This window comes from Pseudophryne corroboree, chromosome 7, assembly GCF_028390025.1.
Source record: "Pseudophryne corroboree isolate aPseCor3 chromosome 7, aPseCor3.hap2, whole genome shotgun sequence".
NCBI classification, from domain to species: Eukaryota; Metazoa; Chordata; class Amphibia; order Anura; family Myobatrachidae; genus Pseudophryne; species Pseudophryne corroboree.
The window spans coordinates 510,202,938-510,228,036 of record NC_086450.1 but is presented as its reverse complement, the minus strand read 5'-3'; the positions used below and the strand labels follow the sequence as shown (position 1 = coordinate 510,228,036).

General features: G+C 48.3%; 2 pseudogenes; both read left to right on the top strand.

Annotated features, from left to right (window-relative positions):
* The first annotated feature begins 3,515 nt into the window (after positions 1 to 3,515).
* LOC134946693 (U2 spliceosomal RNA) lies at positions 3,516 to 3,620 on the top strand (annotated as a pseudogene).
* A 5,700-nt stretch (positions 3,621 to 9,320) lies between these two features.
* LOC134946690 (U2 spliceosomal RNA) lies at positions 9,321 to 9,425 on the top strand (annotated as a pseudogene).
* Positions 9,426 to 25,099: the final 15,674 nt, after the last annotated feature.

Below are 25,099 nucleotides of genomic sequence, written 5' to 3'. Positions count from 1 at the left end.
ATATATACTGGTGGTCACTGTCAGCAAACTGCAAAACTAAAATGCACCACAGGCATAGAATCTAGATGGATAGGATACTTGACGACACAGAGGTAGGTACAGCAGTGGCCTTCCATACCGTACTGCTATATATACTGGTGGTCACTGTCAGCAAACTGCAAAACTAAAATGCACCACAGGTATAGAATCTAGATGGACGGTATACTTGACGACACAGGGGTAGGTACAGCAGTGTCCTTCCGTACTGTACTGCTATATATACTGGTGGTCACTGTCAGCAAACTGCAAAACTAAAATGCACCACAGGTATAGAATCTAGATGGATAGTATACTTGACGACACAGAGGTAGGTACAGCAGTGGCCTTCCGTACCGTACTGCTATATATACTGGTGGTCACTGTCAGCAAACTGCAAAACTAAAATGCACCACAGGTATAGAATCTAGATGGATAGTATACTTGACGACACAGAGGTAGGTACAGCAGTGGCCTTCCGTACCGTACTGCTATATATACTGGTGGTCACTGTCAGCAAACTGCAAAACTAAAATGCACCACAGGTATAGAATCTAGATGGATAGTATACTTGACGACACAGAGGTAGGTACAGCAGTGGCCTTCCGTACCGTACTGCTATATATACTGGTGGCCACTGTCAGCAAACTGCAAAACTAAAATGCACCACAGGTATAGAATCTAGATGGATAGTATACTTGACGACACAGAGGTAGGTACAGCAGTGGCCTTCTGTACCGTACTGCTATATATACTGTTGGTCACTGTCAGCAAACTGCAAAACTAAAATGCACCACAGGTATAGAATCTAGATGGATAGTATACTTGATGACACAGAGGTAGGTACAGCAGTGGCCTTCCATACCGTACTGCATTATATACTGGTGGCCACTGTCAGCAAACTGCAAAACTAAAATGCACCACAGGTATAGAATCTAGATGGATTGTATACTCTACGACACAGAGGTAGGTACAGCAGTGGCCTTCCGTACCATACTGCTATATATACTGGTGGTCACTGTCAGCAAACTGCAAAACTAAAATGCACCACAGGTATAGAATCTAGATGGATAGTATACTTGACGACACAGAGGTAGGTACATCAGTGGCCTTCCGTACCGTACTGCTATATATACTGGTGGTCACTGTCAGCAAACTGCAAAACTAAAATGCACCACAGGTATAGAATCTAGATGGATAGTATACTTGACGACACAGAGGTAGGTACAGCAGTGGCCTTCCGTACCGTACTGCTATATATACTGGTGGTCACTGTCAGCAAACTGCAAAACTAAAATGCACCACAGGTATAGAATCTAGATGGATAGTATACTTGACGACACAGAGGTAGGTACAGCAGTGGCCTTCCGTACCGTACTGCTATATATACTGGTGGTCACTGTCAGCAAACTGCAAAACTAAAATGCACCACAGGTATAGAATCTAGATGGATAGTATACTTGACGACACAGATGTAGGTACAGCAGTGGCCTTCCGTACCGTACTGCTATATATACTGGTGGTCACTGTCAGCAAACTGCAAAACTAAAATGCACCACAGGTATAGAATCTAGATGGATAGTATACTTGATGACACAGAGGTAGGTACAGCAGTGGCCTTCCGTACCGTACTGCTATATATACTGGTGGTCACTGTCAGCAAACTGCAAAATTAAAATGCACCACAGGTATAAAATCTAGATGGATAGTATACTTGACGACACAGAGATAGGTACAGCAGTGGCCTTCATTGGGAGAGGAATCAGCAGCAGAAAGAAAGAAGTAATAATGCCACTGTATAGGTCATTGGTACGGCCTCATCTAGAATACTGTATTCAGTTCTGGAGGCCATATCTTCAAAAGGATATTAATACATTAGAAACTGTACAAAGGAGGGCAACTAAAATGGTGCATGGCCTACATCACAAAACATACCCAGAAAGACTAAGAAATCTCAATATGTATAGTTTGGAGCAGAGAAGAGAAAGGGGCGACATGATAGAAACTTTCAAATATATGAAGGGTTTTAACAAAGTCCAGGAGGGAAACATTCTCCAAATGAAGAGAAGCAATAGGACACGAGGACATGCACTGAGACTGGAGGGGGGGAGGTTCAGGGGAAATTTGCGGAAAAATTATTTCACAGAAAGGGTAGTGGACAAGTGGAATAGCCTCCCATCAGAGGTGGTAGAGGCTAAGACAGTAGAGCAATTTAAACATGCATGGGATAGACATAAGGATATCCTTACAAAGAAATAAGGATCAAATAAGGTTAGTGATAAAAAAAAATAATATATAAAAAAAAAAAAAGGGGCAGACTAGATGGGCCAAGTGGTTCTTATCTGCCGACAAATTCTATGTTTCTATGTTTCTTCCGTACCGTACTGCTATATATACTGGTGGTCACTGTCAGCAAACTGCAAAACTAAAATGCACCACAGGTATAGAATGTAGATGGATAGTATACTTGATGACACAGAGGTAGGTACAGCAGTGGCCTTCCGTACCATACTGCTATATATACTGGTGGTCACTGTCAGCAAACTGCAAAACTAAAATGCACCACAGGTATAGAATCTAGATGGATAGTATACTTGACGACACAGAGGTAGGTACAGCAGTGGCCTTCCGTACCGTACTGTTATATATACTGGTGGTCACTGTCAGCAAAACTCGGCACTGTACTCCTCCTATATAATACTGCTGGTCCCCAGTCCCCACAATAAAGCAGTGTGAGCACAGATATATGCAGCACACTGAGCACAGATATGGAGTGTTTTTCAGGCAGACAACGTATACTGGTGGTCACTGTCAGCAAAACTCTGCACTGTACTCCTATATAATACAGCTGCTCCCCAGTCCCCACAATTAAGCAGTGTGATAACAGATATATGCAGCACACTGAGCACAGATAAGGAGCGTTTTTTTCAGGCAGAGAACGGATAAAACTGGTGGTCACTGATCAGCAAAACTCTGCACTGTACTCCTCCTAATATACAGCTGCTCCCCAGTCCCCACAATTAAGATATAAGCAAGCACAAATGAATAACTAAACGGAGAGGACGCCAGCCACGTCCTCTCCCTAACATTTCCAATGCACGAGTGAAAATGGCGGCGACCAGCGACTGCTTATATAGAATCCGAATCTCGCGAGAATCCGACAGCGGGATGATGACGTTCGGGCGCGCTCAGGTTAACCGAGCCATACTGGAGAATCCGAGTATGCCTCGGACCCGTGTAAAATGGGTGAAGTTTGGGGGGGTTCGGTTTCCGAGGAACCGAACCCGCTCATCACTAATAAAAAATAATTGTTTTGTCTTTATTCGTTGATTTTTCTTTCCCTCTCCAACCCTCTCTGTAACCCACTTGGAGCACATAATTATGGCAATAAGAAACCTCTCTCCAGGTGTTAAGTGTAAAGTGACATCTTACTCATTGATTGCCTTCAACGTCTGACTCCGACCCTCTATTCCTCCCCACAGGTGTTCAAGTGCACAATGAGAGCTTCTCTGCCTTTTGACTAAGATCAAGTGTAGTATCTGTTCTTATCAGTTCACGCTGACTGACAGTGCTACCTTGTTTCTTGGACCGACAATTGTCCTTCTCAGGGCTAAGCTGCACCCGGGCCGAGAAGCCAGAAAAATCGAAGCCGAGACTGCAAGGAGAAGGAGAAGATCGCTTGAAGAGGGTGAAGATTTGCATCGCCCCCCAGCTACAGCAGAGGGTTAGACTTGTTTGCTCTGCCCTCTGGAGAAGATTCCCCCTCCGCCAGCAAGACTGCGTGGAGAAAAGGGACTTCGCCGGAGAAGCTTTGCATCGCCCCCTAGCTGCACTGGAGGGTTAGACTTGCTGGCTCTGCCCTCTGAAGCGACCGACCGCCTCTCCTCCTCTCGACAGAAGCGCTGATCCTCCGCCCTGCCTCCTACGCCAAGGGAACGTGAGTATGGCCACCGCTGCCCCAGCTGCCGCTGTTACAGCACCGCTGCTCCAGCCCCAGCTGCTCCAGCCTCTGCCTCCACTCCGGCCACCCTCGCCAGGAAGAGCCAGGCGAAGATGGTGAAGAAACCCGCCAAAGGCCCCACCGGATCGACGGCATCCAGCGCCACCACCCCTGCAGCAACACCGCCAGCGGCGCCCGCCCAGGTGAGCACCAAGGACAAACCGTCCCTGGAGCCCTGGATGAGGTTCACCGTGGTGATGAAGCTAAAGGAGGTGGACGGACGGATGCCGGACATGACAGTGGAAACCTTTGGGAAGAAAATGATCCTGGACCAGGGCTTCTCGACTGCTGAAACCCTCAGCATCCAGAACTACCTGAAGGGGATCTTTTACATCACCTTCGCCTCCCTTGCCATCTGCAAGAGGTACTGGGAGGCAGTGAAATCAGCGAGACCCGAATCCCCTTTCTCCCGCTTTGTGGGCAACTGCCCTATTTCACGAGAGGAAAGGCGGGTGACGGTCTCAATGCGGAACCCACACACGCCCATCAAGGACATCGTCACCTTCCTCAGCCGATTCTGTGCCATCAAGAGAGACCCCACAAGGGTTCTGGATGGGAACGGATTCTGGACTGGAAAGTGGGCGGTGATCGTCGTCCTGCAGAAGGACACCTCGTGCCCAGAAGGAGTCAAGCACCTACCACAGTGCTTCTCCCTGGGGGGATCTCAAGGACTTCTCCACTACGCCGACCAGCCACGCAACTGCAGGAAGTGCGGCGGGACGGGCCACGTGATGAAGGACTGCAAGGTCCCGGCCTGCAAGAATTGCCACATGGCCAGCCATGAGACAAAAGACTGCCCCACGAGGAAAACCTGCAACCTGTGCGGCAAGGTGGACCACGTCTACAGGGACTGCCCGAGTAGGGCGAGAACCTACTCAGCTGTGGTGACCGGACGTGCCATCCCTGCCCTCAAGCTGCTGCCCTCTGCTACGCAGAAGGAAAAGAAACCGCAGGAGGGTAAGAAACCTGCCAACCCCACCCCCATCCCATCCTCCCTCACCACCTCCCTCCCCACCTCCACCAGCCCACCCCCTGTGACAGTGACTCCCATCCCTACCACTGTCACAACCCTCCCTGACCCCTCCTCCGACTCTCCTGCCCAGCCCATTGTCTCTCCCAACCCAGCCACCCCTGCCCCCCCTGTCCTCTCTTCCCTGGTAGAGTTTCCCCCTCTTACGCCCACTGCAGGTGCAACAAGGAATTGCAAGAGGAAGGGGCTCGACAGTCCGTCTGCGGACCCCGAATCCTCCAAGAAGCTGGCGGTCGAGCTGATCCAGCTGGAAGAAGAAATGGAGGCGCTGACGGAGGCATACAGCAGGGAGGAGGAGGAGGAGCTTGACGCCAACGCCGCCTTACTCGACCAGATACTGGGAGACAACCCGCCGCCACCCGAGCAGGGGGACCTGGCATCCGATGCCGAGGAAGCCCCGCCCGACGGAGTGGTAACGTAAATGTTGAATTGTAACTGTTGCCTAGCCTTTTCTTTTTTCCCCAACTAATGGCGTCATTTTCAATTTTCACCATTAATGTGAGGAGTATTAAGGATAAGCTTAGAAGACAGTCTGTGTTTACTTTCTTAGAAAGTCAGAAATGTAATGTGTATATGTTGCAGGAATGCTCTCTTCCCTTCTCCAAGTCCTACAAACATCTGGGCAGGCAGTGGTCTCACGGCGCCTCCTATTGGTCCGGTGGGGGTGAGTGTAAGTCTGCAGGGGTCGCCATTCTTATTAGGGGGAGCCTCTTCACGCTAGATTCTGTTCAGGAGCTCGTCTGCGGCAGACTGCTGATCGTAGACGGCTCCTGGGCAGGTGAGCCTATCAGGCTTATCTGCGTGTACGCCCCCCCTGGCAAAAATGAGCGCTTGGAGCTTTTCCAGACCCTGCGACCGCAGCTCGCAACCACTAGGGCGGTAGTGATGGCAGGAGACTTCAACTGCACCATGGAAGAGGATGGACGCAGCACCAGCAACTCTACCAAGCTTGATGTGACGTCTAAACTGCTTATAGAAATGGTGACCGAAGCATCACTGCGGGACGCTATGGGCTCCATGGGGTCCGGCTCCGTGAATTTTACATGGAGTCGCCCCGATGGCTCTGTGCGTTCCCGCATTGACTTTGTGTTTACCTCTAGAACAGTGAAGCAGACCAGGCATTCTATGGTCCCTTGCTTCTTCTCAGACCACAGGGCCATTCTCTTCCAAGGAGTCCTGGGTAGCGGTTTTTCACCTGGCCCAGGCTCCTGGAAGTTGAATTGTGCCCTACTGGAAAGAGAGGATGTGCTGGCGGAGCTGAAGGATGCCTACATCACATGGAAAAATGACAAATGTTATTTTGAATGTATGAGCGACTGGTGGGAATATGCTAAGGCTAACATTCGCAGTTTTTTTCAGGTTAAAGGGAGACAACAGGCGTGCGACCGAAAGAGGAACTTCAAGAGACTGCAGAGATACCTGCAGTCCCTGCTGGACCTCCAACGGTGCGGCTAGGACGTGAGAGACGAGCTGGATGAGACCAAAGGGGGCCTGAAAAGGCACTTTGAGGAGGAATCCAGACGTATCGTCTTCCGTTCCAAGGTGGAGAACCTTGAGAAGGACGAGAAATGTAATTCTTTCTTTTTCAGGAAACTCCACTCTGGCCACACACCCCTGACTGAGCTGCGAGATGAGGCCGGCATCCCCAGACAGGGGAAGGAGGGCGTGATGAAAGTCGTCAGAGACTACTACAGCGACCTCTATTCCCCTAAGACCACAGACAGCGAGGAGGCTGATAAGTTCCTGTCAGGTATCACTAACACTATTGATCCTGCAGGCAAAGCCACTCTGGATGCTCCCTTGGCGTTGGAGGAGTTGCACTCTGCCGCCAGATCCTTTAGGCAGGGCAGGACCCCGGGCAGTGATGGTCTCCCAGCAGAGCTCTATGTAGCGCTGTGGGACCTCATTGGACCGGACCTGCTCGAGCTGTACGGGGAGATGGTGGTGGAGGGCAAAATGCCCCCATCGCTGAGGGAGGGAATGATCACGATCTTGTATAAGCGTAAGGGGGAGAGATGTGAGCTGAAAAATTGGAGGCCCATCTCTCTCTTAAACGTGGACTACAAGATCCTCGCCAAGGTGCTCGCCAACAGGCTGAAGGCTGTCATCAGACAGATCATTCACCCGGACCAGACCTGCGCCATTCCTGGTCGCAGGATTGCAGACAGCCTCGCCCTCCTCAGAGACACGGTCCATTACATCAAGGATCGGAACGTTCACGCGGCCCTGGTCAGCCTTGACCAGGAGAAGGCCTTTGATCGTGTCTCACATGAGCTGATGGGCAGGGTTCTGCATAAATTTGGCCTCGGTAAAATGTTTTGTACGTATGTTAACCTGATGTACCTTGATATCCACAGCTTGGTGCTGGTGAACGGCTGGAAGACTGACCCCTTTTCCATCTTGTCCGGGGTCAGACAAGGCTGCCCTCTTTCACCTCTTCTTTTTGTTTGTGTTATAGAGCTCATGGCTGTATGCATCAGACGGAATCCAGAGATCAGAGGGATCGCCGCACCGGGTCGTGACCGACGAGAGGCCAAGTGTTCGCTGTACATGGATGACGTCACTGTCTTCTGCGCGGATCACCGTTCGGTGACAGCACTCGTCCAGACCTGCGAGAACTTCGGCCGAGCCTCAGGGGCTAAAGTCAACTGCGGGAAGTCAGAGGCTATGCTCTTCGGAAAGTGGCACCTGTCATCCTCTGCACCATTTCCTTTCACCATCAAGCCTGACTTCATTAAGATCCTGGGAGTCTGGTTCGGCGGCGAGGGTGCAGCCCTGAGATGTTGGGACGAGAGACTGGCGACCGTTCGCCAAAAGATTGGATTGTGGAGCCTCAGAGAACTTACCATGGAGGGGAAATCACTTGTGCTGCGCAACGAGATCCTTCCCGTTCTGCAGTACATCGCGCAGGCCTGGCCACCACTGGCAACCGTCTGCAGGGCCATCACAAGGGCAGTGTTTCACTTCATCTGGGGCTCCAAGATGGACAGAGTAAAGCGATCAGTTATGTACAAGGAGCCCCTCAAGGGTGGAAAGGGTATCCCGGATATCCCAACCATGCTTCGAGCCTTCTTTGTGTGTAACTGCATCCGCAGGACAATGTACGAGAACTTGAACGATTCTGCAGGGAACTCCATGTCCCGTTTCTTCCTCCTGCCCCTTTGGAGGAACCTTGGCTGGGACAAATGGGACAGCTCCATCCCTTACAACTGGAACACTCCGTGGTACTACCTGGACGTGTCCAAGTTCGTGAGGGAACACCAACTGGAGGGAGTTAAACCTGACTTATGGAAGCCGAAAACGATCTACAAGCTCATCAGAGCTAAAGACGATTTGGAGCCGATTCCGGGGCTCCCTTCAGCGACTGCCAAACAGGTCTGGGAGAATGTGGCCTCCAAAAGGCTCACAAACAGACACAAAGACCTGTCGTGGATGGCCATCCAAGGGGGCTTGCCCCTCCGGTCATTCATGCACTCCCGGAACCTGTGCAGGTACAGACATTGCCCCAGGTGCATCATACATGAGGAAACATCTATGCACCTGTTTTGGGACTGTGCCTGGGCCCAGTTGTTGTTGGACGCCCTGGAAAACGAACTGAAAAACTCTGTGCCAAGGAACTGTCTCACGTACCATTCGGTACTCTACGGACTATTCCCTGGCACCCACACCGTTGGGGCGATCCAGGAAGCCTGGCGCCTTATGAACATTGTTAAGGACGCTTCGTGGCTAGCCAGGAACCGCCTCATTCTGCGGAGGGAGAGGATGTCTATCCAGGACTGTTGCAGGCTGGTTCACAGCTTGCTCAGAGACTATTCCACCATGGACAGCCCTGAGGAAGAAGAGGACTAAAGCCCCCCTTTTTCTGCCCCTCTCCCCTTGTTCGAACTGAAAATGAGACTTTGGGACCGTGGCCCCTCCCCCCTCACTCACAATGTCTGCTGTTTTATTGATGTCTTTCTATTTATTGCCCTTCCCCTTATATGTGTCTGTCTTTCAATAAAGCTTCGGGCTTGTGATTCACCCTCCCTCACCCCCCTACCCTCCACACCCATAGCCTTATTAACTGTGGTGCTATTGTATCGTTTAAATGCATAGTGCAGTCTGAGAACTATAGTGTAGGCTACAGGCCTGCGCCGTAGTTCTTCGACTGCACTATACAGTCTGCATCTGTGCTGTGTTTTGGCCTGTGCTGCGACACAGCACTTATGTTTGTCAATGTACCCGTCTGTTTTTTGCAACTTTATACCAATAAAGACGCTTTTTCAATCAAAAATGAGAGCTTCTCTGCCTTTTGACTAAGATCAAGTGTAGTATCTGTTCTTATCAGTTCACGCTGATTGACAGTGCTACCTTGTTTCTTGGACCGACAATTGTCCTTCTCAGGGCTAAGCTGCACCCGGGCCGAGAAGCCAGAAAAATCGAAGCCGAGACTGCAAGGAGAAGGAGAAGATCACTTGAAGAGGGTGAAGATTTGCATCGCCCCCCAGCTATAGCAGAGGGTTAGACTTGTTTGCTCTGCCCTCTGGAGAAGATACCCCCTCCACCAGCAAGACTGCGTGGAGAAAAGGGACTTCGCCGGAGAAGCTTTGCATCGCCCCCTAGCTGCACTGGAGGGTTAGACTTGCTGGCTCTGCCCTCTGAAGCGACCGACCGCCTCTCCTCCTCTCGACAGAAGCGCTGATCCTCCGCCCTGCCTCCTACGCCAAGGGAACGTGAGTATGGCCACCGCTGCCCCAGCTGCCGCTGTTACAGCACCGCTGCTCCAGCCCCAGCTGCTCCAGCCTCTGCCTCCACTCCGGCCACCCTCGCCAGGAAGAGCCAGACGAAGATGGCGAAGAAACCCGCCAAAGGCCCCACCGGATCGACGGCATCCAGCGCCACCACCCCTGCAGCGACACCGCCAGCGGCGCCCGCCCAGGTGAGCTCCAAGGACAAACCGTCCCTGAAGCCCTGGATGAGGTACACCGTGGTGATGAAGCTGAAGGAGGTGGATGGACGGATGCCGGACATGACGGTGGACACCTTTGGAAAGAAGATGATCCTTGATCAGGGCTTCTTGACCGCTGAAACCCTCAGCATACAGAATTACCTGAAGGGGATCTTCTATATGACCTTCGCCTCCCTTACCATCTGCAAGAGGTACTGGGAGGCAGTGAAAGTGGCGAGACCCGAATCCCCTTTCTCTCGCTTTGTGGGCAATTGCCCTATTCAAAGAGAGGAAAGGCGGGTGACGGTTTCAATGCGCAACCCACACACGCCCATCAAAGACATCGTCACATTTCTCAGCCATTTCTGCTCCGTCAAGAAAGACCCCCAAGGGTTCTGGACGGGAATGGATTCTGGACTGGAAAGTGGGCAGTGGGCAGTGATCGTCGTCCTGCAAAAGGACACCTCGTGCTCAGAAGTAGTCAAGCACCTACCTCAGTGCTTCTCCCTGGGGGGATCCCAAGGACTTCTTCACTACGCCGACCAGCCACGCAACTGCAGGAAGTGTGGCGGGATGGGCCACGTGATGAAGGACTGCAAGGTCCCGGCCTGCAAGAATTGTCACTTGGCCAGCCATGAGACAAAAGACTGCCCCACGAGGATTACCTGCAACCTGTGCGGCAAAGTGGACCACGTCTACAGGGACTGCCCCAGTAGGGCGAGAACCTACTCAGCGGTGGTGACCGGACGTGACTCCCTTGCCAGGTGGCCACCCCCAGCAGCGGCAGTACAGAAGAAACAGCAGCCTCAGGAGGGTAAGACACCTTCCACCTCCACCTCCTTCCCCTCCCCCATTCCACCCTCTGTGACAGAAACCTCCATCCTTGCATCTATCACAACCCCTCCTCCCTCTCCCTCCCGCTCTCTCCTCCACCCCACTGCCTCTCCCACCCCCTCCACCACTGTCCCCGACCTCTCCTCCCTGGAAGATTTTCCCCCTCCTAAATCCGCTGCAGATGCAGAAAAGACGAGGAATTGTAAGAGGAAGGTTCTCGACAGCCCAGCTGCGGACCCTGAATCCTCTAAGAAGCTGGCAGTTGAGCTGGTCCAGGACCCCCTCCCCCTGGAGGAAGAAATTGTATCGGCGGTGGAAGACGTCGTGGAGGGAGTTGACCCGATGCTCGACCGCATGTTCCAGATCAACCAACTGCTCGAGAGAATGAATCCACGCCAGGAGGGTGACCCGGCAGATGAACCCGAGGAAGCCCCGCCCGACGGAGTGGTAACGTAAATGTTGAATTGTTGCCTAGCCTCTCTTTTTCCCCCCAACTAATGGCTTATTTTTCTATAGTCACCATTATTGTGAGAAGTATTAAGGATAAGCTTAGGAGACAATCTGTGTTTACCTTCTTAGAAAGTCAGAAATGTGATGTGTATATGTTGCAGGAATGCTCTCTTCCCTTCTCCAAGTCCTACAAACATCTGGGCAGGCAGTGGTCTCACGGCGCCTCCTATTGGTCCAGTGGGGGTGAGTGTAAGCCTGCAGGAGTCGCCATTCTAATTAGGGGGAGCCTCTTCACGCTAGATTCTGTTCAGGAGCTCGTCTGCGGCAGATTGCTTGTCGTGGATGGCTCCTGGGCAGGCGAGCCTGTTAGACTTATCTGCGTGTACGCACCCACTGGCAAGAATGAGTGGTTGGAGCTTTTCCAGACCCTGCGACTGCATTTTGCAACCACTAGGGCGGTAGTGATGGCAGGAGACTTCAACTGCACCATGGAGGAGGATGGACGCAGCACCAGCAACTCTACCAAGCTTGATGTGACGTCTAAACTGCTTATAGAAATGGTGACCGAAGCATCATTGCAGGACGCAATGGACTCCATGGGGGCCGGCTCCGTGAATTACACGTGGAGCCGCCCCGATGGCTCTGTGCATTCCCGCATTGACTTTGTGTTTACCTCTAGAGCAGTGAAGCAGACTAGGCATACGATGGTCCCCTGCTTCTTCTCAGACCACAGGGCCATTCTCTTCCAAGGAGTACTGGGCAGTGGTTTCTCTCCTGGCCCAGGCTCCTGGAAGTTGAATTGTGCCCTATTGGAAAGAGAGGATGTGCTGGCGGAGCTGAAGGATGCCTACATCACATGGAAAAATGACAAATGTTATTTTGACTGTATGAGTGACTGGTGGGAATTTGTTAAGGCTAACATTCGCAGTTTCTTTCAGGTGAAAGGCAGACAACAGGCATGCGACCGAAAGAGGAACTTCAGGAGACTGCAAAGGTTACTGCAGTCCCTGCTGGACCTCCAACGGTGTGGCTGGGATGTGAGAGACGAGCTGGATGAGACCAAAGGGGGCCTCAAAAGGCACTTTGAGGAGGAATCCAGACGTATCGTCTTCCGTTCCAAGGTGGAGAACCTGGAGAAGGATGAGAAATGTAACTCTTTCTTTTGCAGGAAACTCCACTCTGGCCACACACTCCTGACTGAGCTGCGAGATGAGACCGGTATTCCCAGACAGGGGAAAGAGGGAGTGATGAAAGTCATCAGAGACTATTGCAGCGACCTCTACTCCCCTAAAACTACAGATAATGAGGAGGCTGATAAGTTCCTGTCAGGTATCACTAACACCATTGATCCTGCAGGCAAAGCCGCCCTGGATGCTCCCTTGGTGTTGGAGGAGTTGCACTCTGCCGCCAGATCCTTTAGGCAGGGCAGGACCCCGGGCAGTGATGGTCTCCCAGCAGAGCTCTATGTAGCACTGTGGGACCTCATTGGACCGGACCTGCTCGAGCTGTACGGAGAGATGGTGGTGGAGGGCAAAATGCCCCCATCGCTGAGGGAGGGAATGATCACGATCTTGTATAAGCGTAAGGGGGAGAGATGTGAGCTGAAAAATTGGAGGCCCATCTCTCTCTTAAACATGGACTACAGGATCCTCGCCAAGGTGCTCGGGTCTGAGCAGACTCGGATCCTCCCGCCTTGCTCGGTTAACCCGAGCGCGCCCGAACGTCATCATCCCGCTGTCGGATTCTCGCGAGACTCGGATTCTATATAAGGAGCCGCGCGTCGCCGCCATTTTCACACGTGCATTGAGATTGATAGGGAGAGGACGTGGCTGGCATCCTCTCCGTTATAGTAGAACTATAGTAGAACTTAGTTAGTTATAAATTGTGGGGAGGATTTGGGACGGGGAGCAGCTGTTAGGGAGTGCAGGGTTTTGAGTTTAATTAATCCGTTGTTTCTCTGCCTGAAAAAAAACCCTCCACCATATCTGTGCTCACTCAGTGTGCTGCACTGCTGCATGATATATCTGTGCTGAGTGCACTGCAGTGCTCACACTGCCTAATTGTGGGGACTGGGGAGCAGTTATAGCAGGAGTACAGTGCACAGTTTTGCTGACAGTGACCACCAGTCCAGTATACGTTTGTCTGCCTGAAAAACACTGTGGTGTTTTATTTTTCTTTCTTCATGCTAGTTTGTTTAGCAGTCTGCTGACAGTGTCCACCAGATCCGTTATACAGTATATTATATATATAATTAAGCACTAAGCAGCAGTACGGTAGGCCACGGCTGTACCTACCTCTGTGTCGACTCGTCACTCGTCGTCCATAAGTATAAGTAATACTATCCATCCATCTACATTGTATACCTGTGGTGTTTTTTTTTCTTTCTTCATACTAGTTTAGCAGTCTGCTGACACTGTCCACCAGGTCCGTTATACAGTATATTATATTTATATATAAGCACTAAGCAGCAGTACGGTAGGCCACGGCTGTACCTACCTCTGTGTCCACTCGTCACTCGTCGTCCATAAGTATAAGTAATACTGTCCATCCATCTACATTGTATACCTGTGGTGTTTTTTTTTCCTTTCTTCATACTAGTTTAGCAGTCTGCTGACACTGTCCACCAGGTCCGTTATACAGTATATTATATTTATATATAAGCACTAAGCAGCAGTACGGTAGGCCACGGCTGTACCTACCTCTGTGTCCACTCGTCACTCGTCGTCCATAAGTATAAGTAATACTATCCATCCATCTACATTGTATACCTGTGGTGTTTTTTTTTTCTTTCTTCATACTAGTTTAGCAGTCTGCTGACACTGTCCACCAGGTCCGTTATACAGTATATTATATTTATATATAAGCACTAAGCAGCAGTACGGTAGGCCACGGCTGTATCTACCTCTGTGTCCACTCGTCACTCGTCGTCCATAAGTATAAGTAATACTATCCATCCATCTACATTGTATACCTGTGGTGTTTTTTTTTTCTTTCTTCATACTAGTTTAGCAGTCTGCTGACACTGTCCACCAGGTCCGTTATACAGTATGTGATATTTATATATAAGCACTAAGCAGCAGTACGGTAGGCCACGGCTGTACCTACCTCTGTGTCGACTCGTCACTCGTCGTCCTGTCAAAGTCAGAAAAATGTCTCTATGCACGTTTCCATATTTGCACCGCACACTGGTCCGCGCTGCGCATGCGTACGCTCTCCCGTGAAGGCGCATACCCGCAATAGCGTGCACTCGCAGGCGCGGTATGCGTATTTACGGTAGAGTTTATGTAGTCGTAGCGTGCGACTCATTCGTTACATATTTTCACAATTAATGTAGTTTATAGATCATGATCCCTTTGATAGATTCTGAAAGTTTGGTTAATATAGAATGTCCCTGAGCTGAGGAATCCCTCTTTGTATTGTACGAAGGGTCTGACAGGAATCATACAGCAGTGTTTGGTACCCATCGGAAGAGTATTTAATTAGCAATATTCCGGTGTTGGTTTGGAGCGTATTAATCGCTCGTGCGAATAGTTATGGACATAAGAAGTTTATGTCCATTTCTATTATTTACTCATACTCAGGTATGCGGCGGGAAACCTAGTTTCCCACCCACCTGAGCTGTTTGAAATCGTCACAGCCCACCTGTATGAATCACCCTATGACCTCTTGTTATGATACAGGGCCGAATTCCGACGTCCAATGGACAATGGGATTGTAGGGACTATGAGATTGCATTGTGTGTGGGGCATAAATAGGCAGGCCGACCATATCCAACTTCACTCTCTCATCAACGGTTGTCTGCTGATAACCGGGAGCTGGATATCGAGGCGCATGCGATCATACCCTTTGTGCGTAAGTTTTCTCTCCGTAATCATTGTCTTACTGTGAGCCAATTTCTCTCATCTCTCTCCATTTCTCTCTCTCTCTCTTTTCTCTTTTCTATCATATCTCCCCTAGACTAGGATTGTATTGTATTAGATAGTATTGTATTTTGGTTAGGAAGTCTCTGTTATATTGTAGTGTATCATTTGTACTGTTATCCCCTTTTACAAGTATATTAGATATAATACAGTTAATAGGCTTTGGACCCTAAACCAGTATCTGTGTATTTTCTATAGTGTTAAGTGTTCACTTGAGCGTCGGTGACGCTCAAGCAGCTTTGTAGTTAGTCAGGTTACACAAGGTTGCACTTACACCCTGTATTCACATTAAGTTATTCTGTGTATTTCATTGGTATAAGGTTTAGAAATAAAGGTATAGCATTGTGAGCGTCTGCACCGCTGGTGACCTCCTCGTGGTCTCGAGCGTATGCTACGCCATAGCGAATCATTACTCTAGTCATAACCAATAACGTGTTCTGTGATCACTGGGCCGTGAGCGAACGTGACGCTTGAGCGTCTCGCCTACGGCTGAGCGATCGTTACGCAACCAGCGTACCCATACGGTACTTCTTAAGTAAGCAGCGTACAGTGTTCTTAGACTTCATAAAGGGTTGTTTATACGACAAAGGAATTTAGCATTGTCAATTGGGGACTCGTCCGATCCTTCTCATATCTGCACTAGGTAGATCAGCAGACATTATCCCTCCAGCAAAGGGTGGGAGGTTGTCTCGCAGTGCTGACGGGATAAGCGTCTGCTTCGCTTAGATAAAGAGTGCTGAAGGAATCCGGGAACCGGAAGTAAGAACAAAACGCTTGTGTCTTTTAAAACTGTTTTATTTCTCTTCTGTCTTGCGTATACACGCACGCATACATATATATCTGCATTTCTTTTTCAATTTCGTATATCACTATTCCTGTTTGCCAATTTTTATAGTTGATAGAAAGTGCTAAAAGAGATTTGCTGTTATTTCATAGTAGAGGTAATAGTTAAAGTATAGACCAACACACGGCTTGTCTGGGAGACAAGGCAGTCAGTGTGGTGTGCGGTAGATGATCAGGGATCATCTACATTGATAAAAATAGAAATTGTGTTACGGTGGATCTTTGTTTTGCGTACACGTGTCCCTAACAAAAGACTTGCGTACGCAATCCAAAGGCAGACGCACGCAGCGTACATTACGCAACGTAGCGTCCGGTTACGCCCACGTAGCTCAAGTTACGAAAAGTTGAATTAACGCAAAGGCGATAAGTAACGCACAGCGGTAGATAACGCGACGCGGAAAATAACGCAAATCTATTTTTGGAAAATCTGAAATTTAGTTTAACAGATCCTGCTCCTAATTGGTAACACAGTTGGACTGAAGAAAAATTTCTGCGCAGAAATAGATATAGAAACAAAGTGTACATGTGTTGAGTGAGTGTGTTTTTATCACATAAGTTTATATAACTTAGAGGTTGAACCAAAAGGAAAGTCGGGTACTCGTCAAGGGACATACGTGTAAGTGACATATACGGTGGCTAGGGAGGCATCCCTGGTTAAATAATATTTGAGCATTAGAGTATAGTGGACCATAAGGTAACAAGACCAGGAGGTCATAAGGTAACAAGACCAGGAGGTCATAAGGTAACAAGACCAGGAGGTCACAAGGTACTAAAAGGTCCGCTATAAAGGTACAAGAGGCACAACGCCTGGGGTGTTGGTGCAGAACCCATATAGGCCATAAGCTCATGCTGAAGGAATCGCGGCCGGAAACATCGATTCCATTAAATCTCTCAGTACATAACAGGTAGTGCTTATGTACTGAACGATTGGACCGCACGTAATTGTGTGCAGTAGTTAGTAATCTGACCTAATACCATTAGAGTAAAGTGGTCACAAACGCTATTTGTACATTCTGACGTGATTTGTGTAATTTTTTATTTTTAAAGGGAAGTTCGCTGGTCACTCAGGAACTATCTAACAACCCCACCTTTACTGGAAAGAGTAAGTGTCCTGCGGGTAACCCTCATATGTTCCAGTAAACCGAAGGTTCTTTTGGTAGGGCCCTGTATCGAGTACGCCAGCACCACGTCGGTGTGATCAGGTCGTATTGGTCGAGGTGGGCGAGTGAGTGGGGTACTCGGTAAACCGCCACCGCCGGCCTATTTTTGAATAATTTGGTTTGCTGTAAGGGTTCGCTGAAAACCTTGATATAAAGATCCAAGGAGGAATAAGCAACACCTGCAGACTATGGGGGCCAGTTGTTCAGGTAGGGGGCGATCAACCTCGGTTCGGGTTGATTCAGAGAACCGACCAGTCGGGTCGGCAAGATACATCATGTGTGAAAAATACGGTAGTCACACAGAGATTTTATGTGATGAATGGGAGAGAATGACTGTACAAGACAGGGACAAATTCCCAAGAATAGGTAGCTTCAGTCCAGAAGTGTTACAAAATTTAAGGAGGAGGATATGTCTCATAAAATCAGCAAAGAGACGAATTCAGCATCATGATTATTTACAGTTATGGCACCAGGAAGGTGAGATACAGAGAGGTTTGGCTCTGGCGGCGGGATCTGGGGCAGTAAGGAAACTGATAGCCACAGCTCCTCCTCCACCATATATAGCAGGAGAGAAGTTGATTGCGGAGAGAAACGCACTGGGTTGTAAAACACAAACACTTAGTAACCCTGTAAATGTAAATGATGTTAACCAAGTAACTCATGCAAATATTAACCCGTGCAAGTTGTACCCTGTTTTGAACTTTCCTCAGGAGTGTGATCAAGAAGACGATTCAGCAACAATTTCAGCTCTCTCTCTTGCAGCCACCATAGCAGAGACCACAGTAGGCACTGCAACACCCACGAGATTAGCGAAGGCCCCTAGCGGAGGGATAGGTGAGGTCGTGTCAACGGGTAAGTACGGCACCATGCACTACACTGAAACAATTGTACCACAACAAGCAGTAGAATCTACACAGGAAGAGGCTGTTAGAATTGCTCCTGTAAGGGTAATAGCAGTTCCCAATGGAAAAACAGATGTGTCTGGAGCCACTCCCATAAGGAACATTGCCATGTACACTCCATTTTCCAGAATGGAATTAAGAACAATAGTGTCCGAATTTCCTGACCCCAGGAAGGACTTAGTTGCTAGCCAAAAATACATCAGGGATCTAGGTAACACTGTAGAACCCAACAACAAGGATTGGCAGATACTGCTAAGAGCTTGTTTACCTTCCAATGTTGACGCAACTCAATTTTTAGCTGACTGTGCATTGGATAAAGATGTACCGCTTACAGACGTGTACAACAAGGATAATGTAAAAAGGATAAATTTACAGCTAAAGGAGTATTTCCCAGCCGTTGTTAAATGGAACAAGATATTCTCCATTAAGCAAAAGGAGTCCGAAACGGCAACAGAATATTTCCACCGGGCACTATTAGAAATGGCAAAGTACACTGGTATAGAAGACATTAAGACCAACCCAAACCATCGAGAAGTAGCAGTATCTGTACTGATGGATGGTTTGAAAGAAACATTAAAAGCTAGGGTACAGACCACGCAACCATGCTGGCGAGGTCTGTCAGTGTCCACATTGAGAGAGGCTGCTATTGATCACGACAGAAACATCACTAGGCACAGGGAGTCGCAAAGTGATAAGTTGATGTCAGTAAGTATACAGGCGCTGACCACAAGGCAGCCTGCGTATGTACCACCGAATCCTGTGGGTAAGGCAAGTGTAATAACATGTTTTTCTTGTAACAGACCGGGACACTATGCACGAGAATGTAGAACAAAGAGTGTACAAAGATCTTTTCAACCCCCTAGACAACGACACGACACACGACATTGGGAGCAGGGTCCACAGAGGCGGAGTTTTGAGCCACATACAGGGGAAACAAAAAGATATCCCCCGAACAGAGATTGGCATGCCTCTGGTAGTTCCCAGCTAACTCCCTCACAAGTTGTTGCTGCCAGCGGAATTCAGGGAGGTCAACATACCCACTAGGGGTGTGGCCATACCTGTAATCTGCAGCCAGTTAAGTTGATTGCCAGTCTTGGAAGTGAACCAGAGATTGCAATCAATGTAGCTGGAAAAACTTTAAACTTTCTTGTAGACACAGGGGCGGCCAAGTCAGTGATAAATTCGACAGTGGGCATGAGAACCACTGGTAGGACAATTCCAGCCATGGGAGTAACAGGAGTAGTCCAGCACTACCCTGTTAGCAAACCAGCCGAGATTACAATAGGGCCTTTGCATACCAAGCATTCCTTTTTGCTGGCTGCATCGGCACCAACTAATCTCCTGGGTAGAGACTTACTATGTAAAATGGGTTGCGTCATTTATTGTACCCCTGAAGGTGTATTCTTGGACATTCCTGAGAATCACGCTCAGGAAGTACGAGACATGTTAGACTCCCCATCAAAATTAATGTCACATTCCATTATGACAAATAGGAACCCATCCCAAGTAGAAGAGATGACATCTCAGATACCAGAGTCACTTTGGACAAAAGATGGACAGGACACTGGATTAATGGCAAACGTAGCTCCAGTAGTTGTACAAGTAAAAGATGGTAGGATAGCTCCAAAAATCCCACAGTATCCTCTGAAGCCAGAGGTGGAGTTAGGAGTTTTCCCAGTAATAGAGCGCTTGCTACAACAGGGCATTCTAGTAAGAACGTCCAGCACAGCAAATAGTCCCATCTTCCCTGTTAAAAAGAGTGGGGGGAGGGGTTACAGGCTAGTGCAGGATCTAAGGGGGATTAACAAAATAGTTGAGAGTCAGTTCCCCGTAGTGCCTAATCCAGCTGTCATCCTAATGCAAATTCCTCCCACTGCCAAATTTTTCACTGTTATTGACCTCTGCTCCGCATTCTTTTCGGTACCTCTGCACCCTGACAGCCAATATTTGTTTGCATTCACATACAGTGGAGTCCAATACACGTGGACTCGGTTACCCCAAGGTTTCATAGATAGTCCAAGTATATTTTCTCAGGCTTTGCATGATTGTTTACAGTCTTTCCAACCAGAGAGTGGATCAGTATTGATACAGTATGTGGATGATTTACTGCTGTGTTCAGATTCACTGGAAGCTTCTCTGAAGGATACGAAACAGCTCCTGTTTCATCTTTCAGACACAGGTCACAAGGTTTCCAAAGACAAGTTGCAATTATGCCAGACTAAGGTAAAATATTTGGGACACTGTCTAACACAAGGACTGAGACACCTGACCGCTGATAGAATCCAAGCCATTAGAAACATGACACTGCCACAAACCCAGCAACAGATCAGGACGTTTTTAGGAATGTGTGGGTATTGCCGTAATTGGATCCCAGGGTTTTCCATATTGGCGCTACCTCTGCAGGAAATGGTCTCTTCAAACAAACCTGATCGGATTTCGCATACAGACGAATCCGAAACGGCATTTGAGAGACTCAAGCAATGCCTAACGCAGGCACCAGCACTAGGTATGCCAGACTATGGGAAACCCTTTGAACTATACGGAACAGAAAGTGCTGGGTGCGCAGCAGGTGTACTAACCCAAAAACACGGTGACGCCAGCAGGCCAGTCGCATACTACAGCGCTCAGCTAGACACAGTAGCGCGATCCCTCCCCACATGCTTGCGTAGCGTTGCGGCGATAGCATTGCTAGTGACAAAAAGCGAAGATGTCGTGCTAGGCCACAACCTCACAATCCATACACCGCATGCGGTATCTGCCTTATTGAATTCTGCCCAAACCAGACACGTCTCATCTGCAAGGTTTACAAGATGGGAATTGGCATTAATGGCCCCAGTAAACATCACCATAAGGAGATGCAGTGCATTAAACCCTGCAACATTTCTCCCAGGTGTGCCTGGTCAGACACAAAGGGTGGAAGGTGAGAGTGATGGGGAAGGAGGATTTAATGCAAAGGAAGATACCCATGATTGTATGGAATATTTGACCCAAAATTTTACCGCAAGGCCTGACATCAGTGACAATCCACTGGAAGATGCAGAACTCACGTTCTACACCGACGGTAGTTGTCATAGACAGTCAGACTCGGGAGACTTGTGTACTGGATACGCAGTCGTAGATGACCAAGACACCATAGAAGCGGAACCGCTAGGCCCACCTCACTCAGCCCAGGTTGCTGAACTGGTCGCCCTAACCAGAGCATGTGAATTGGCTAAGGGTAAGTCAGCCAATATCTACACCGATTCTAGATACGCCTTCGGGGTAGTACATGATTTCGGAGCCTTATGGCGCCTCAGAAATTTCATGACGGCAGCTGGTACACCGATAGCGCATGCAGCATATATAAAAAGGCTTCTAACAGCGATACAGGAACCTGACAGAGTGGCTGTTATCAAATGTAAAGCACATACATATAGCCAAGACCCAGTATCCCTTGGTAACAGCCGAGCAGACGAAGCCGCAAAGCTTGCAGCTGCTACCCCCATACAGACAGACACCACACAACTGATGGTATTTAATACCATCAACACACAGAAGTTGTGTGAGATGCAGAATTTGTGTTCCACACAGGAAAGAGCAGTCTGGAAGGCAAAGGGATATGGCCAGGAGTCCTCAGGGCTCTGGACGGATGGACATGGTAAACCAGTGGCCCCCAGGGCATACCTTCCATGTCTGGCTGAAGCAGCTCACGGGCTGACTCATCTAGGCAAGGAGGGGATGTGCAAATTGGTAAGAGCATACTGGTGCGCCCCAGGATTCTCCTCTCATGCGAGTAAAAGAGCAATGTCATGCCTTACCTGTCTGAGAAAGAATATTGGAAAGGCAATACCTACAGAACCATCCCATATCCCACCTGCCGGCGGCCCTTTCCAGGTAATACAAATTGACTTCATTCAATTACCCCCATGTCGAAATTTGAAATATGTACTTGTCTGTATAGATGTTTTCTCGAATTGGGTCGAAGCTTTTCCAGCAGCTACAAATACCGCTATGTTTACAGCTAAGAAAATTGTGCAGGAGTTTGTATGTAGATATGGTATCCCTAGAATCATTGAAAGTGATAGGGGTACCCATTTTACAGGTGATGTCTTTCAAGGAATGTGTAAGTTGATGGGAATTGATAGCAAGCTGCACACTCCGTACCGTCCACAGGCGAGTGCGAAGGTCGAAAGAGTGAACAGCACTATTAAAAATAAATTGAGTAAAGTAATGGCAGAGACAGGATTGACGTGGCCAGAAGCTTTACCCATTGTTTTGTATAGCATCAGAACCACTCCCAGGTCCCCTCTTAATCTGTCTCCTTTTGAAATTCTGTTTGGTCGACAACCGCATGTCATGATTAACCCTCAGGATGATTTGAAATGTAACAATGAAGTAACTGTAAAATACTTGATTAACATGAGTAAGCAGTTGAGGAGTCAAAATGATAATCTGAAGTTGGTGATTCCTGATTTACCAGATAGTAATTGTCATGACATTGAACCTGGGGATTATGTAATGATACGAAATTTTCTACGCTCAGGTTGTCTTATTGATAGATGGGAAGGACCATACCAGGACTTATTGACTAGCACCACAGCATTGAAGGTTGCTGAGAGAGAGACTTGGGTCCATTCATCCCACTGCAAGAAGGTTGCTAATCCCGAGAAGTCCCGTGATAAGGAACAGACGGTAGAGGTTGTATCACTGGAGTGTCTGTTCCAGGAGGACTGAGGCGGCACCTGAGCCTTGAAGACCGAAAGCAGTTGTCGACTCCCTTCTCCCTTTTATTGTTTTTCTCCACTTCCCATCCCCTCTCCCTTAAAATTTCTTTTTCCCCCTTCTCATTCTTCTCTATTTCTCCTCCTCAAAGATGGACTTGCCCCAAGAGACTGTGATCCGGATTGTGATGTTAACCATGATGTTGACCAGAGCAGTCTGTTCCGGCGAGAGTACCATAGAGGTCGAGAGAGGTTCTGGAATGGGTTCCGATTATGATGATGGAGGCGTAGTTTTCCAAGATCAACCAAACCAACAAGCAAAGGCGAGTATCAGAAAACGATCCGATAGAAGAAATTGTGATGGATTGTTAGCTGAAGAAAACTGTATCTGTAGGCTCTGTGATAATCTGGTTGAAGATGGATGCATAAAGAAATGCCAATCCAGTTTTAATATCCATATGGACCGGCATCCATTGAGTGACTATCACTCCTTAGTGGGTAACGTATTAAACCAAACAGATTGTTGGGTATGCTCTCAAGTACCTCAGGGTCACAGCAAATCAGGGCTAGTACCATTTCCTTTAACGTTAGGGGACGTACTTGAGCTAAGTGGTGGGAGACCGGTGGACCGGAGGTTTAACATCTCCAGCCCTCCTAGTTTGAAGCTCCACCAATACCATGTGGATAGGTCCCTCTTATGTTTTAATATCTCCAATCCCCGTAAGCCGGGAAATTGGGAAGTGTCATGGAGCAACCTTACCATGACCTTTTCACACAGAGCAGATAGAATGCCTACAGATACAGAGCTGGTACGCCACATAGCCAGTAGAGGAAAATCTTTCCGGTATCGATATACCTTAGGAAATAGGATTACTAGAGTTGGAGAGGTATCACCAGGATACTGTGCACATATCGTACAAACTGATACGTGCATTAAGCAGATGGAAGAATTAGGGTCAGGAGATTTCACCTGGAAGGTTTGTAACATGGTCATGTCCTTCTCCGTCCCTTATGTTCTCCCCGATGATGCATATTTCATATGCGGGAGAAAGGCGTACAAGTGGCTTGCCCCAAACTCTGAAGGATTGTGTTATATTGGAAAAGTATTGCCTGAAGTGATGACTGTTACACATGACAAAATGAAAGACATACACCGTGGTGCCCAAGCTCCTTATACTCACACTCAATACGAGCACCGAGTTAAAAGACAACTGTCAGAAAGGTTAGAGCATCCGGCCTCTGATCTTATCCATGAATCCACCGGGATTCAGGTTCTGGTAGCTTTAGATTTCACTCGTACCGCTCGAGGAGTGATGAATTATAGATACATTTCCGCACTCGCCAATTTGTTAGATAATATCACTGAAATGTATGATGACACGTTTAGATACACTGGAAGAGAACTTCAAGCTTACAAAACAGAACTAGTTCAGCATAGGATGGTTCTTAATTATCTTACAGCAGTAACAGGCGGATATTGTGTTACATTGGCAACACAGTACGGCATAAAGTGTTGCACGTATATCACAAATAGCACCGAGGATCCGGTAGAGGTCATAGATCAAAAGATGGACGATATTCTCCAATTGAAGTGGGAATTTCGTCGAAAACACAATCTCACCCTTGCTGCTGTAGGTAATGAGCTGACTGGTTGGGTGTCATGGTTGAACCCGCGAAATTGGTTCTCCGGTTTAGGAGACTGGGCTCAAGGAGTCATAATGGATGTTGGAAAGTTTCTACTATGTATCTTGGGTGTCGTTATATCGATTGGATTGATATTTAGATGCGGGCAGGCTTTAATGAGGTGCAAACAAAGTACAAAAGTGATGAGCTTGAGGAGTGAGGAAACCGTAATTAACCTGGATTTGATTTATGACCCAATGATAGAAACCAGAATGTGATGAAAATGCGATTATACGGTCCGTTTCTTTCACCTGTTTTTCTGCTTTTCTCCAAGATACAAAGACCCCCTTGGACGAGGAAGCTGACGAGACGAGACGTATACAGACAACAGACAAGCACCAAAGATGAAGTTTTGACAACCTATGATATGAACTTTGCCATGGATCCCCAGTTTCCCTAGTACTTTTAAACTCACGCTAGCCCAACATTTTTTGTAAATCCGATGGCTCTGACAAAGCTATTTGCTCATGCCCAAGGAGCAATACAGCGCAAAGAAGACGACTCTCAACAGATACCGAACACAACTTCAACGACAGATGTACATTTCCCTGACATAGAATATCATTGCATTTTTTGTAAGTGTTCTTTATCTTCATCTCTACAACCCTCAGGTAATGACACACATAGACGATAGG